We start from the raw sequence: 16,294 nt of genomic DNA on the forward strand, positions 1-16,294 counted from the left end.
CATTTATTAAGGAAAAAGTAAATAAAGATTTTTCTGAGTTAATTATCTTTTTTTTAAATAGGGGAGAGTGGGGTGAGATGTGCCACTTTTTACTCAAAGTGACTTTAAAGTGAGGCCTTGACAGTAAAGTCTCCAACTCAAATATGTACATATATTTCAGGGTGTTGTGCATCCCTGGCAACAATAACTTTGGATCTGAAATAAACTGAAATATATTTATTAATAAAACACATATTTCTTAAATAATTTAAGAAATATAGCTTTCGGAAAAAAAGTTGTCTTGTGGCACGACTTGCCCCCGGTGTGGTGTAAGTTGTGCCACAAGAGAGAATACCATGGGGTAAATTGTGCCATTGATATATATCTCATAAACTGTAATGCAAGACAACTCCACTTATTTAAGGTTTATATAAAGTAAATATTTTACAAAGATTGAAGGACCATTTTCTTAAAGCAAGGCCTAGCAGATAAAATGGTTTTACCTGCAAAGCTCACAATGACAAAGTCACCATCATCATCTTTCTGGCCATCTGAACTCTCTTTTTTTACTCAAAGTGACTTTAAAGTGAGGCCTTGACAGTAAAGTCTCCAACTCAAATATGTACATATATTTCAGGGTGTTGTGCATCCCTGGCAACAATAACTTTGGATCTGAAATAAACTGTTTAAGAAATATAGCTTTCGGAAAAAAAGTTGTCTTGTGGCACGACTTGCCCCCGGTGTGGTGTAAGTTGTGCCACAAGAGAGAATACCATGGGGTAAATTGTGCCATTGATATATATCTCATAAACTGTAATGCAAGACAACTCCACTTATTTAAGGTTTATATAAAGTAAATATTTTACAAAGATTGAAGGACCATTTTCTTAAAGCAAGGCCTAGCAGATCTAATGGTTTTACCTGCAAAGCTCACAATGACAAAGTCACCATCATCATCTTTCTGGCCATCTGAACTCTCTTTTTTTACTCAAAGTGACTTTAAAGTGAGGCCTTGACAGTAAAGTCTCCAACTCAAATATGTACATATATTTCAGGGTGTTGTGCATCCCTGGCAACAATAACTTTGGATCTGAAATAAACTGTTTAAGAAATATAGCTTTTGGAAAAAAAGTTGTCTTGTGGCACGACTTGCCCCCGGTGTGGTGTAAGTTGTGCCACAAGAGAGAATACCATGGGGTAAATTGTGCCATTGATATATATCTCATAAACTGTAATGCAAGACAACTCCACTTATTTAAGGTTTATATAAAGTAAATATTTTACAAAGATTGAAGGACCATTTTCTTAAAGCAAGGCCTAGCAGATAAAATGGTTTTACCTGCAAAGCTCACAATGACAAAGTCACCATCATCATCTTTCTGGCCATCTGAACTCTCTTTTTTTACTCAAAGTGACTTTAAAGTGAGGCCTTGACAGTAAAGTCTCCAACTCAAATATGTACATATATTTCAGGGTGTTGTGCATCCCTGGCAACAATAACTTTGGATCTGAAATAAACTGTTTAAGAAATATAGCTTTCGGAAAAAAAGTTGTCTTGTGGCACGACTTGCCCCCGGTGTGGTGTAAGTTGTGCCACAAGAGAGAATACCATGGGGTAAATTGTGCCATTGATATATATCTCATAAACTGTAATGCAAGACAACTCCACTTATTTAAGGTTTATATAAAGTAAATATTTTACAAAGATTGAAGGACCATTTTCTTAAAGCAAGGCCTAGCAGATCTAATGGTTTTACCTGCAAAGCTCACAATGACAAAGTCACCATCATCATCTTTCTGGCCATCTGAACTCTCTTTTTTTACTCAAAGTGACTTTAAAGTGAGGCCTTGACAGTAAAGTCTCCAACTCAAATATGTACATATATTTCAGGGTGTTGTGCATCCCTGGCAACAATAACTTTGGATCTGAAATAAACTGTTTAAGAAATATAGCTTTTGGAAAAAAAGTTGTCTTGTGGCACGACTTGCCCCCGGTGTGGTGTAAGTTGTGCCACAAGAGAGAATACCATGGGGTAAATTGTGCCATTGATATATATCTCATAAACTGTAATGCAAGACAACTCCACTTATTTAAGGTTTATATAAAGTAAATATTTTACAAAGATTGAAGGACCATTTTCTTAAAGCAAGGCCTAGCAGATTTAATGGTTTTACCTGCAAAGCTCACAATGACAAAGTCACCATCATCATCTTTCTGGCCATCTGAACTCTCATCAGTGGTGTCGTTAAGTGGAATGGAAATGTCAGTCTCTTTTGAGCTACTGTAGACAATCACTTTCTTTTGGTGACCAGCGTATACAGCCATGCCAATGGCACAACTCTCAGAAAGTTACTTTGCACTAGCTTCTTCGCCCTTGTAGAACCAACTGCCACCTGGCATATGCGATTCCCCCTCCATTTTTCCTTTAAATCAAGGCTCAAAACCCATCTGTACATCCTGGTTTTTCCTCCCCATTAACTAACTGGCACAAATCAACCCAACCCCAGAGTTTTGGATAACAAGCATGATGCAGCAGTTTAGGGCTGACATTGTGCTAACTATCTAGACACAAAGTGTAGCATACTAAAGCACTAAAACATGTGTCAAATGTTTTCAAACGTGTCTATAATTGCTCAGACACAATAATCAAAAAACCTTGAACATGGAAATTTTACTTTGAAAGGCAAAAAACTGTTTTTTGAGCTTAAATGTGCAACATCTTATTCCATTTTTCTCCCTTCTTTACAGGATGAGTCACATGGATGGCTCTTCTAAATATGTGGTCACATTTCCAATTTCTTCTATGGTTTTATAGAAACAAGGGGTGGCACAACTTCCCCACTGGCACAACTCACCCCACTCTCCCCTATGTGTTTTAGTTTAAATTTAAAAAAAAATGTTGCACAGTGATGAAGACAATGCAGTTGACAGCTACAGAAAATGCTCATAAGAGGAGGTAAATTAATAGAAATGGTTTGTTATTTTGTTACAGATGGACAACTAGTAAGTCAAACACATCATAGACACACATAGCTTGCCGTATAAATGCATCAAAATCAGAAAAGTTACAGATTGTCATTATGTTTGTACTGTGATTACACACATCCAGAGACCATCCCTCCGGGAGTCAAACATGTACAAGCACTGAGGTATCAAAGAATAAGCACTAAATGAATATTAAGGCAAAAAGAGGAGTTTTAAGTTTAGGTTTGACAATCTCAACAGTCAGATGTCTGACATATGCAGGTACATTATTCCAAAGGAAATGAGCTGGATAAGAGAAAGCCATGCAGCCATAGGGGTATAACCCAGCTGGCAAGAGTTACTGTTGGCTGATCAAACTAGTACTTTGTCGAGCGGGGCCAAGAATAACCAAAATTTGAGTTTTATCAGAATTATGGATCAGAAAGTTACATGACATTTCACACCGGACAAACAGTATGATTGTCTGCCTGTACAGGCGCACAGCTGTGTGTCATCGGCGTAGAAGTATAAATTAAATGCTTATAATTTAATTTGGCCAAGAGGTGAGATACATAAAGAGAAAAACAGAGGATCAAGAAAAGATCCTTGATGTACTCCAAAATTAACCTCTAGCAAATACACTCACCGGCCACTTTATTGGGTACACCTTGCTAGAACCAGTTAGGACCTTGTTTGGCCTTCCGGACTGCCTTAATTCTTTGTGGCATACTTTCAACAAGGTGTTGGAAACATTCCTCAGAGGTTCTTGTCCATATTGACATGATAGCATCACGCAGTTGCTGCAGATCTGGCGGCTGCACATCCAAGATGCGAATCTCTCGTTCAACCACATCCCAAAGGGGCTTAATTGGGTTGAGATCTGGTGACTGTACAGGCCATTGGACTACAGGGAACTCATGATCACGTTCAAGAAACCAGTTTGAGATGATTTGAGCTTTGTGACATGGTGCATTATCCTGCTGGAAATAGCTATAAGAAGGTTGGTACACTGTGTTCATAAAGGGATGGACACGGTCAGCAACAATACGGCTGTGGCATTTAAACAATGCTCATACTAAGGGGCCCAAAGTGTGCCAAGGAAATATCCCCCACACATTTACATCACCAGCCTTGACCGTTAATACAAGGGAGGATGGATCTATGCTTTCATGTTGTTTACGCCAAATTCTGACCCTACCATCTAAATGTCGCAACTGAAATCGAGTGTCATCAGTCCAGGCAAGCTTTTTCCAATGTTCTATGTGTCCTTATTCTGGACCATTAACATTTGTTTCCTGTCTGGCCCGCGACACGTTTTGATCCGGCCCGCAAATCAATTCGGCCGATTTGAATCAATTCTGAAAAAAATAATAATAATAACAAAAATTCAAGGAGCCTGTGCCATATCCGCACGTCGCATACACTCCCAACTGTTAGGAAACTTACATGGCTTACAGCTAGGAATGTCTGCTGAAAGTTCCACAGCTCAGGATTTTAAGCCATGAATTGATGAACTTGCATCTAAGAAGAGCTGTCAGTTTTCTGAGGGCTGTAAATAGGCCAATATATGTGGCTAAATAGCATGCTAATATTGATGACTGATTGTGTCAAGTGTCTAAGGATAAATGCCAAAATCATCTGGTTTCTAACTTTTGCTTTAAGTAACAATATAGCCAACTAGCTAACGTTAGCTAGCTGCTGAGCTAGCCCCTTTCGTTTCCAATGGTGGCTTGGCATTTCATTACCAATGTAAAGTGTCATAAAAAGCTAACACTAGTGCTGCGTCATGATTCCTAAAAAAACAAAACATGTGATATGTTTTGAATGTGCAGAAAGTTTTGAAAAATCCAGGAGAATAAATATTGTGACTCAATCCAGAATGCCTGAAAGCCTTACTGCATTATAGTCCTTTATAATTGTTTCACCAGGAACCTGAATCTTGTCTTTTCCTTTACAAAAATTAAGACATTTCCACCATAAATTCATGCCGAAAAGGCATAGATCGGTGGATAAAAATCCACCAGAATGCAGGAAATTAAGTGTTTGACATTCAAACATTTCTTATGTGGGGGGGTATGGGAGTACCCCCATACCGCCCACATATAATTTTCCCCCGAAAATGTTGAAGCGAAAACTAGCCATTGTACACAGTTTATATACTTAGATATGTTGTTTTTTTTTCGATTAAAAGGTATGTCAGTCTGGCCCTTAGTGTGATTATCATATCGTACAGTGGCCCTTTGTGAAAATGAGTTTGACACCCCTACAGTGTAGGGTGATGTGTAGCCATTGGCTAAGCAACATATGGCTCACCACTACATTTGGGTACTTGGGTACGAACCAGTGCATGCTGGCTCCACTTACCCTGGAAATATTTTCCTAAAAACAAAACATTAACAAGCATACTTACATAATGGAATATGGAAATACGTACCCTCAAATTTAGAAAACCTTGCACGAGTTTTGAGTTCAAAACAGGAGCCAATGAAGTGTCAGGGGCGTCTAAACACTCTGCATAAAACCCCATCACACAAGAAACCCTTCACAGTGTCCAAGGGTGTGTGGAGAAGCGACTGGACATTTGGGTTACAATTACATCTATTTTCATTGCTTTTCTCAACCTCAGACCTGAGCACAGACACTGAGGCACTTTTGTGCTCTAAACCAACAATGGAACAACAAGTCATTGATATGGGTCAGCAGGCTTTCTTAATAATCAACGGTCCTCTGGTCTTCCTCAACATTGCTGCAAACATCTTCTATGCGTTATGCTTGATCTTCCCTCTGCGGAACACACAAAGACTCAAGCAGCCTTTAAAGATGCTACTGGGCATTATTGTCGCATGCTCAATTATGTATTGCACCTCTTTGTCTTTACTGTATCAGGTGTTCAATGAAATGACAAGCGACGTAATGCTTGCTATAGCATTGGTGATAGTTAACATCTTCTTGCACAACAGCATGACGTGCTCCGTTTGGCTCTTCTTCTACTACTACATCCAGATTGTCCCTGCACAGCGAGCTCTCTTCATCTGGATCAAGAAGAACATCAGGTCTGTCATCTACACGGCTTTGATTCTTGACGGGATGCTTTTATCCCTCAATACTTCCATAAATATTGCGTCTGGAATATTTTCAACTTCCAGTATTTATTTCAATGGCACATGGATTAAACAAACCAGCGATGCACTGAACTGGTCAAACATCATCTGTTTTTACATCCTCAGAGTGCACATCTTCCTCTGTCTGTGTATAATGACGGTTTCTAGCTTTTCCACAGTGCACTACTTGCATAAACACATACAAAGTTTGGCACAGGCTCGCAAGTGCTTCTCAACTCCAAGGATTCAAAGTCAGATGAGAGTCACCATCAGTGGGATCTCTCAAGGAGTGCTCTACTTCCTCTATGACACTTTCTATATGTTTGATTCATTCAGCTATTATTATTCCCCTCACTTTTACCTGGGCGCTTGGGTCACCTTCACGGTCACCACGCTGTACATATCGGGCACCACGGTCAACATGGGCATCGGTCAGGCAATATTCAGGCGAAGGGCAGCCCATATCTGGAAGACACTTAAAGCGCTCTTAGGTGTTGGCAGGGTAACACATGATGTGAAAATACGTTCCAGCCAGACGACATCAGGTGAAATTGCTCAAACTGTTGACATTCAAATGTCATCATTGTAACTGGACTGACTGTACTGACTGTATGAAAAAGTTGTTTTTCTTGACATCATTTTACCGTGTGAAGTTTCATTTTAATATGTTTTATGGTTTGTGGAATAACCAAAACATTTTAACGTTTGAATCCAATATGTTGTATTTTGAAAAAACATTCTCAGCAGTTAACAGTTAATGGATGAGGATCAGATTGTGAGCAGGTGTGGAGATTGATTGAGGTGGTGTGAAAAAAATGCTGTTTGTGTATCCTTAAAAGAGCATTCCAATGTGGTTTTAATGTGAAGGTCAGTTTACTTATCTCGAAGAGAACTACTCGGTCTGTGCAAACAGTTGGGTAATGTCGATATATGTAATCTATATCATCATGTATCTCTTTATTTTGTACAAAAACACAGTAATGTCTATATAACTTTTTCTATGTGCTTCCACACCAATACGCTTTATTTGCATTTTTTATTTGCATGTGATGCAAATAAGTCAGATTTGCTACAATGCTTAGAGTTGGTTTACTCCATAGGCTTTGTAAGAGATCTTAGAGGGAGGCGTTACAGAGATGGAAACACCCCTCAAAATGGAGATGGATTAATAAAATGTTCTGTTTGCATCTTCCATCAAAGAGCAGCTGAATCAGATGCAAGGAGCAAAGACAAGGGCAGCAAACGTCCATAGTGGGTAAATTTGGATCCCGGCGGCACTTGGCATATTATGGTAGCTCTGAGACAATTATGCTTTCATGCTTTGAAGGTCAAACTAGCTTTATTATTAAAATGATATATAACCATAGATTATGTGGTACTTTGTACTTTAGGTCAAAACCAAAAACACTGCCAAATAAAATACTGTACATTTTCTACAACGAAAATCTATATAGTTGTTTTTGTAGACCATGCTTTTATTTAATATATCTAAAATATTTACTCATGTTGACCTTATCTCACTTTCTGTTGGTCACATCATCTAAGCCATTTTTGTATTTACTCAGAAAAATATGTGTGATTTCATTATTTACACCTTAGATGTATATGAGTGATTGTGTAATGTTAGGTAGATGGTCCATAACATGTAAGTATGCTATGTATTTTAGCATTTGTAAACAGTAAATGTGTAATGAGTTTCCAACCCACTGTAATGTATTTGTAGAGAGATATACTAAATGTTTTATTGATGTGTCAATAACTATAAATCCTCAACTGGGCATCCATGAATGGAAGTTCAGCCGGTGTAGAAGATGATGAAGGACAATTTAGTTAACACATTTATAACAATATAAACCATTCCTTCATTTTTATAATGGTTTACAAATAATGTACACTAGTGAATATTTAAAAGTACCTTGTATGTCTGAAGTACTACTAGTGTGTTATAAACTTTGTATTAAATGTTTGAATAATGCTTATTTATGCTGAATAAATAATGTTACCGGAATTATAGTCTTTTATAGACATTATAGTCAGACTTCCACTGCTTATAATCATTCATAATGTCTTGGTTATTGCTGGCAAATCCTCCAAATCACATTTACAGCAATATAAGGGTAAACAATCAAGAATGATAACAATACCAAACCTTTATGTCAATGGTTTTACCCTTTGATGCACACAGGTAAAATCCTTCAACATCTCGGAAAAATTGCAATGGATATAATGATAACATATAAGATGTAACTTAGCATTGATAACATGTCTGATTCATATGTATCCTCATTCTTTGACGTTCAATTTTTTTGTGTTACATGTGTACTTAATAAACCTATAACTACAAGCTCCTGCTTTAGTCAACATCTATTTTATTATTTTATTGCTATTCCTGTCACCTTTAGGTGCCAAAACCACTCAGACTAAGGCATTTGCCTGATGTTGGCCCTTAAAACTCAAAGTACTCTGCTATTGTTAGTTTCACTGATGTATGTTATGGACAATGTTTGCATTTTTTAAACTTTTCAAATTTTGTGAAAAGAGTCACAAATAATGCTGTAAAACATTATCAATCCATCAAAAACACAGAGTAATGTCTGCACTATTTTATTAAGGGAAATGTCACAGTAAAATGCTTTATTTATGCATTCAGAGTTGCATCAGATTCAAAAACTGGTAATGTTGTGCATGACTACAAGAAATGTTCTTATGAACCTAAATGAGTGCAAGCTACCCCTGAAACCTGCACGCGGTAAAATAATGATCAATTCAGGATCAGGATCAGGATGTTGTGGTCACAGCAGCCCGCTGTGTTTTCCTCGTCTGTATCTGCCACTCCCCCTGTCTGTCTCACTTCACACCTGGTCCTCATCTGCAATCACGCTCACCTGGTCTTCACCTCCAATCAACTCCCCTTCATAACCCGTGGATTCCTTGCTGTTGGCGCCGGATCGCCCTATGCGCTACCGTGTATCCGGACCACTCTCTCCAGCTTCCCGGCTTTGGTCTCCCCCTGGCTCCCTCACCCACTACCTGCTTCCCCTCACCATATATATAATAAACCTTTTTTATATAAATCCTACTTCGTCTCTGTCTGCTCTTGGGTCCAGCATCGTAACCATAACAGAACGATCCGGCCAAGATGGACCCAGCGGACATCGGAAACATTCGTGGAGCTCTCGCCGCCCAAGGCACTCAGGTGGCGGAGCACAGCCAAGCTCTCCGGGACGCTATGGAGGCTTTTAAGAATCTCGCTACCCGAGTCACACAGATGGGTGACCAATTGGACTTACTGGTACCTCCCACCACAGCGCCTCCACTACCAGCGGCACCCCCGCCTGCTCTCACTTCCCCGTTACACCTGCCACGAGCTCGTGAGCCATTTATTCCTGCGCCAGAGCGCTATGCTGGGGACATGGGTACGTGCAGAGACTTTTTGATTCAGTGTTTCCTAGTTTTCAGTCAGCAGCCTCTCACCTATCCCACAGAAAAGGCTAAGATCGCTTACATTATGGGGTCACTTAAGGGTAATGCACTAGCGTGGGCTTCAGCATTATGGGACAGTGATTCCCCAGCTAATGACAATTTTGACCTTTTTGTAGCAGAGATGAGGAAAGTGTTTGACCATCCAGTAGAGGGAGGGGACGCCGCCAAGCGGCTTATTTCTTTACGTCAGGGCTCCCGCAGTGTAGCTGAGTTCTCCGTTGAGTTCAGGACCTATGCAGCCAGGTCAGGCTGGAACGACAAGTCACTACGTGGGCTTTTTCTTTCCGGTCTCAGTGAGACAATCAAGGATGAGCTGGCTACTAGGGAGGAAGCTGACACTCTCGATGAAATAATTTCCCTCTCTATCCGGCTGGATAATCGCCTACGCGAGCGGCGTAGGGAGAAGGCGGGCAGCTCCGTGCCTCCGGTTTTCGCTGCTTCCTGTTCCCCACTCTTCCCTAAGACTGCCCTCTCTGCCCCCGTGACGCGTGCTGTCACTGAAGAGGAGCCCATGCAGCTGGGTCGCACACGTCTCACCCAGGCAGAGCGGCTTCATCGGATTAAGACCGGAGTGTGTCTGTACTGTGCGCTGCCCGGGCATCTCATCTCCACCTGTCCGTCACTGCCAAAAGACAGGGCTCGGCAGTGAGGCTCGGGGCCCTGCTGAGCCACGCCCCCTCCGTCCCCGATTCTCACTGTTCTCGCTCACTGCTGGATGCCACTCTCCTGTCCCTCGGGCATTCCTTTCCTGTGTCAGCCCTGGTGGATTCTGGAGCGGATGAGAACTTCATTGATGCGGGCTTCGCGTCTCAGGTTGGCATTAAATTGGAACAATTACCCTCTCCCTTAAATGCTAACGCCTTAGACGGCCGTCACCTGGCCCTTATTACCCACCGTACTAAGCCCCTTGAATTAATTGTTTCTGGCAATCACCACGAGATACTTCAGTTTCATGTCATCCTGTCTCCCCTCACTCCCCTGGTGCTGGGGTACCCCTGGCTCAAGCTTCACAATCCCCAATTTGACTGGTCTTCTGGCAAGGTGGTGAGTTGGAGCACGTTTTGTCATTCCACCTGCTTACAGTCTGCCCTGTCTCCGGCAGTGGGAGATGTTCTCTTGCCCAAGGAACCTCCCGACCTCTCCTTGGTTCCCCAAATTTATCATGACCTGGGAGAGGTATTTAGTAAGTGTCGTGCGCTCACCCTGCCTCCTCATCGCCCCTATGACTGTGCCATTGATCTCCTCCCCGGCGCCCCTTTGCCCAGTAGTCGCCTTTATAACTTGTCCCGTCCTGAGAGGGAGGCCATGGAGAAGTACATTAAGGATTCTCTTTCGGCTGGCCTCATGAGACCCTCCTCTTCTCCTGTTGGTGCAGGTTTCTTTTTTGTGGCCAAAAAGGACAAGTCACTTCGCCCATGTGATGATTTCAGGGGTCTCAATAACATTACTGTGAAGAACAAGTATGCGTTGCCCCTCATCAGTTCCGCATTCGAGCCACTGCAGGGCGCCACAGTCTTCTCCAAATTGGACCTACGTAATGCCTATCATCTGGTGCGCATCCGTGAAGGCGATGAGTGGAAGACGGCCTTTAACACCCCCCTCGGCCATTTTGAGTATCTCGTCATGCCTTTCGGCCTAACTAATGCCCCTGCTGTGTTCCAGAACCTGGTTAACGACGTCCTCCGGGACTTTCTCAACCGCTCAGTTTTTGTCTATTTAGACGACATCCTGATTTTTTCCCGCAATCAGAAGGAACACGTCCAGCATGTCCGGCAAGTTCTTCAACGGCTGTTGGAGAACAAGCTATATGTGAAGGCCGAGAAGTGTGAGTTCAGTGTCACCTCTGTATCCTTCCTGGGGTTCATCATTGAGAGCGGGAAAGTGAGGACCTGCCCCGAGAAGGTCATTGCAGTGACTGACTGGCCCATCCCCGATTCCCGCAAGAAACTGCAGCAGTTTCTGGGGTTTGCCAATTTTTACCGGAGGTTCATCCGGGACTACAGCAGGGTGGCAGCCCCTCTCACTCATCTCACCTCCCCTGCCCGCCCTTTTGCCTGGACGCCTGAAGCGGAGGCTGCCTTCTCTAGGCTTAAGGAGCTTTTTTCGTCTGCCCCCATTCTCATCCAACCGGATCCCTCCAGGCAGTTCATTGTGGAGGTTGATGCATCTGACACTGGGGTGGGGGCGGTCCTGTCCCAGCGCTCGGCCTCTGATGAGAAAATTCACCCCTGCGCTTTTTTCTCTCGCCGGCTGGTTCCTGCTGAGCGGAATTATGATGTGGGTAACAGAGAGCTGCTGGCTGTGAAACTGGCGTTGGAGGAATGGCGGCACTGGCTTGAGGGGTCAGAACAGCCGTTCGTGGTATGGACTGACCACAAGAATTTGTCTTACATCCAGACAGCCAAGCGATTGAATTCCCGCCAAGCCCGGTGGTCCCTGTTTTTTGGGCGTTTCAATTTCTCCCTCACCTACCGGCCCGGTTCCCGTAACGTCAAACCAGACGCCCTCTCCCGCCAGTTTGGCACTGTGGACACACCGGGTCCCCCTGACACCATCCTCTCTCCTTCCTGTCTCAGGGTGGCTGCGGTTACCTGGGAGATAGAGTCCCTCATCCGGGAGGCCCAAATCACTGAACCAGACCCGGGCAACGGCCCTCCTAACCGCCTCTTTGTCCCCAGTTCGGTGCGCTCCCAGGTTCTGGTGTGGGGTCACACATCGCGTTTTGCCTGTCACCCTGGCGTGGGTCGCACCCTGTCACTCCTTAAGAGGTACTTTTGGTGGCCAGCGATGGACGCTGACACCCGGGCTTTCGTGCTGGCCTGCACGGTTTGTGCTCGGGCCAAGTCCTCCCATCAACCCCCTGCCGGCCTGCTTCGCCCGCTTCCTGTTCCTGGTCGGCCCTGGTCTCACATTGGCCTGGATTTCGTCACTGGTCTTCCCCCCTCTAATGGCCATACAGTCATCCTCACAGTTGTGGATAGGTTCTCTAAGGCTGTTCATTTCATTGCCCTCCCAAAGCTCCCCTCTGCCACCGAGACTGCCCAGCTGCTCGTGCAGCATGTGTTCCGCCTCCACGGGATTCCCATGGACCTCGTCTCCGACCGCGGCCCCCAATTCATCTCCCAGGTGTGGAAAGCCTTCTGCCGTGCGCTGGGGGCCTCTGTCAGCCTGTCATCAGGGTACCAGCCGCAGACTAATGGGCAGGCGGAGAGAGCGAATCAGGATCTTGGAACCGCGCTGCGTTGTGTGGCTGCCCGCAACCCCTCTGCCTGGAGCGACCATCTCTCTTGGATCGAGTATGCCCACAACTCCATGTCCTGTGCAGCCACCGGCATGTCCCCGTTTGAATGTTCCCTGGGGTACCAACCGCCCTTGTTTCCGGCTCAGGAGGACGACATCTCCGTTCCCTCAGTACAGCACCATCTCCGCCGCTGCCGCAGGGTGTGGAAGGGCGCGCGCACCGCTCTGCTGCGCTCCGCTGAGCAGAACCGGCGCACGGCTGATCGCCACCGGGCTCCCGCTCCTGCCTATCGGGTGGGTCAGCAGGTGTGGTTGTCCTCCAAGGACCTTCCCTTACAGACTGGCTCTAAGAAGTTAACCCCTCGTTTTGTGGGGCCCTTCCCTATTGTCTCCGTCATCAACCCCTCTGCGGTCACACTCAAGCTGCCCCCAGCCATGCACGTCCACCCAACCTTCCATGTCTCTCGTCTAAAGCCAGTCTCCACCAGCCCTCTCTCCCCCCCGGCCGTTGCCCCCCCTCCTCCCCGGGTGATTGACAACCACCCAGCATACACCGTCCGGCGGTTGCTGGACATTCGGCGTCGGGGCAGAGGGCATCAGTACCTCGTGGATTGGGAGGGTTACGGTCCTGAGGAAAGGAGCTGGGTTTCGCGGGGTCTCATTCTCGACCCCTCCCTCATCCGGGATTTCCATCTGGCTCATCCAGAGAAGCTTAGGCCGCCTGGAGGCGTCCATTGAGGGGAGGGTACTGTTGTGGTCACAGCAGCCCGCTGTGTTTTCCTCGTCTGTATCTGCCACTCCCCCTGTCTGTCTCACTTCACACCTGGTCCTCATCTGCAATCATGCTCACCTGGTCTTCACCTCCAATCAACTCCCCTTCATAACCCGTGGATTCCTTGCTGTTGGCGCCGGATCGCCCTATGCGCTACCGTGTATCCGGACCACTCTCTCCAGCTTCCCGGCTTTGGTCTCCCCCTGGCTCCCTCACCCACTACCTGCTTCCCCTCACCATATATATAATAAACCTTTTTTATATAAATCCTACTTCGTCTCTGTCTGCTCTTGGGTCCAGCATCGTAACCATAACACAGGATTTGTTTTCTGATTTACATATTAAAGAACTGTACATTTTCTCATTTCTGTATAATTGTTCTTGCAGACAAAAATGTAACTGCAACATTCTTAACAATTTTTTTTTAAATTAATTTGACCATGCTTGTGTTTACTCAGGCACATTTTTACTGTAGGTCCTGTTTACACAACTGATTTATAAAAGAGAATATACCTCACACAGGTTATGTTATACAATGTCAGATACCCTTTCAAAAGTAATAAAATATTCGTCATATGCACAAGGACAGGAGCAATTGATATAAAAAATGCTCATAAGAGGAGGTAAATGAATGGAAATGATTTGTTATTTTGTTACAGATGGACAACCAGTGAGTCAAACACATCATAGACACACATAGCTTGCCGTATAAATGTATCAAAATCAGATAAGTTACAGATTGTCATCATGTTTGTACTGTGGTTACACACATCCAGAGACCATCCCTCCGGGAGTCAAACAAGTATCAAAGAATAAGCACTAAATGAATATCAAGGCAAAAAGAGGAGTTTTAAGTTTAGGTTTGACAATCTCAACAGTCAGAATGCAGACATATGCAGGTACATTATTCCAAAGGAAATGAGCTGGATAAGAGAAAGCCATGCAGCCATAGGGGTATAACCCAGCTGGCAGGAGTTACTGTTGGCTGATCAAACTGGTACTTTGTCGAGCAGGGCCAAGAATAACCCAAGTTTGAGTTTTATCAGAATTATGGATCAGAAAGTTACATAACATTTCACACCGGACAAACAGGTCTCTAAATTAGCAATTTGAATATGATTGTCTGGCTGTACAGGCGCACAGCTGTGTGTCATCGGCGTAGAAGTATAAATTAAATGCTTATAATTTGTCCAAGAGGTGAGATACATAAAGAGAAAAACAGAGGATCAAGAAAAGATCCTTGATGTACTCCAAAATTAACCTCTGGCAAATACACTCACCGGCCACTTTATTGGGTACACCTTGCTAGTACCAGTTAGGACCTCGTCTGGCCTTCCGGACTGCCTTAATTCTTTGTGGCATACTTTCAACAAGGTGTTGGAAACATTCCTCAGAGGTTCTTGTCCATATTGACATGATAGCATCACGCAGTTGCTGCAGATCTGGCGGCTGCACATCCAAGATGCGAATCTCTCATTCAACCACATCCCAAAGGGGCTTAATTGGGTTGAGATCTGGTGACTGTACAGGCCATTGGACTACAGGGAACTCATGATCACGTTCAAGAAACCAGTTTGAGATGATTTGAGCTTTGTGACATGGTGCATTATCCTGCTGGAAATAGCTATAAAAAGGTTGGTACACTGTGTTCATAAAGGGATGGACACGGTCAGCAACAATACTCAGGTAGGCTGTGGCATTTAAACAATGCTCATACTAAGGGGCCCAAAGTGTGCCAAGGAAATATCCCCCACACATTTACATCACCAGCTTTGACCGTTAATACAAGGGAGGATGGATCTATGCTTTCATGTTGTTTACGCCAAATTCCGACCCTACCATCTAAATGTCGCAACTGAAATCGAGTGTCATCAGTCCAGGCAAGCTTTTTCCAATGTTCTATGTGTCCTTATTCTGGACCATTAACATTTGTTTCCTGTCTGGCCCGCGACACGTTTTGATCCGGCCCGCAAATCAATTCGGCCGATTTGAATCAATTCTGAAAAAAAAAATTATAATAAAAAAAATTCAAGGAGCCTGTGCCATATCCGCACGTCGCATACACTCCCAACTGTTAGGAAACTTACATGGCTTACAGCTAGGAATGTCTGCTGAAAGTTCCACAGCTCAGGATTTTAAGCCATGAATTGATGAACTTGCATCTAAGAAGAGCTGTCAGTTTTCTGAGGGCTGTAAATAGGCCAATATATGTGGCTAAATAGCATGCTAATATTGATGACTGATTGTGTCAAGTGTCTAAGGATAAATGCCAAAATCATCTGGTTTCTAACTTTTGCTTTAAGTTACAATATAGCCAACTAGCTAACGTTAGCTAGCTGCTGAGCTAGCCCCTTTCGTTTCCAATGGTGGCTTGGCATTTCATTACCAATGTAAAGTGTCATAAATAGCTAACACTGGTGCTGCGTCATGATTCCTAAAAAAAACAAAACGTGATATGTTTTGAATGTGCAGAAAGTTTTGAAAAATCCAGGAGAATAAATATTGTGACTCAATCCAGAATGCCTGAAAGCCTTACTGCATTATAGTCCTTTATAATTGTTTCACCAGGAACCTGAATCTTGTCTTTTCCTTTACAAAAATTAAGACATTTCCACCATAAATTTATGCCGAAAAGGCACAGATCGGTGGATAAAAATCCACCAGAATGCAGGAAATTAAGTGTTTGACATTCAAAAATTTCAGGGGGAGTACCCCATACCCCCCACATATAATTTTTCCCCGAAAATGTTGAAG

The sequence above is a fragment of the Ammodytes marinus genome (assembly GCF_949987685.1).
Source record: "Ammodytes marinus genome assembly, chromosome: 12".
NCBI classification, from domain to species: Eukaryota; Metazoa; Chordata; class Actinopteri; order Uranoscopiformes; family Ammodytidae; genus Ammodytes; species Ammodytes marinus.